General features: G+C 37.7%; 1 protein-coding gene across 10 annotated transcripts in view; it reads left to right on the top strand.

The window, feature by feature from the left end:
* Positions 1–793, top strand: part of LOC106869993 (adenosylhomocysteinase-like 1) — a 420,486-nt gene that overhangs the window by 322,625 nt on the left and 97,068 nt on the right. The gene's annotated exons all lie outside the window — the stretch shown is intronic.

Raw genomic sequence — 793 nt, 5'->3', positions numbered from 1 at the left:
ATTTTTTTTTTTTTTTCTTTTTCGTTTCCAGACACCATAATAACTTCTATTGAATGTTTCCCAATCTAAATCTGCTGCAGCTTCCATATTCTGAAGATTAAGTACCAATGAAACACACATAGACATAGAATATGAAAAAAATTTTAAAACTCGGTACTAACAAAAAAGTATCAATATTTCTCATTCTTCCCTCTTGATTGATTTCTGTTAATGGCAAGCTGGCAGAATCATTAGCACTCCAGGAAAGATGCATAGTAGTATCTCATCTGTCTTTACATTCCAAGTTTAAATTCTGCTGAGGTCAATTTCACCCTTTGCCTTCCAAGGTCAATAAAATAAGTACCAGTTGAACATTGGCGTCAGTGTCATTAACTTATCACCTTCTCCTGATCTTGCTGGCCAATATATCTTGTCTTTCCCCCTTGGTTGATTCCTTTGAGGAGATTCAGTATTGAACTAATGGCAATTAATAATATAGTAGTTGTAATAAGGCAGTGAGCTGGCAGAAACAATTCCGCCGAGGTTGACTTTGCCTTTCATCCTTTCGGGGTCAACAAATTATGTACCAGTTACGCACTGGGGTCGATGTAATCGACTTAACCCCTTTGTCCTTGTTCGTCCCCTCTATGTTTAGCCCCTTGTGGGCAATAAAGAAATAAGAAACATTAACACGCCAGTTCAAATTTTAAGTTCAAATTCTGCCACGGTTGATTTTGCCTTTCAGCTTTTTGGGGTCTATAAATTAAGTTCCAGTGAATCTAATCGACTGGCCCCCTCCCCAAAAATTTTGGGC

Source organism: Octopus bimaculoides, chromosome 3 (genome assembly GCF_001194135.2).
Source record: "Octopus bimaculoides isolate UCB-OBI-ISO-001 chromosome 3, ASM119413v2, whole genome shotgun sequence".
In the NCBI taxonomy this organism is placed as follows: domain Eukaryota; kingdom Metazoa; phylum Mollusca; class Cephalopoda; order Octopoda; family Octopodidae; genus Octopus; species Octopus bimaculoides.
Note: the sequence above shows the minus strand (reverse complement) of the source record. Positions and strands in the feature narration are given on the sequence as shown.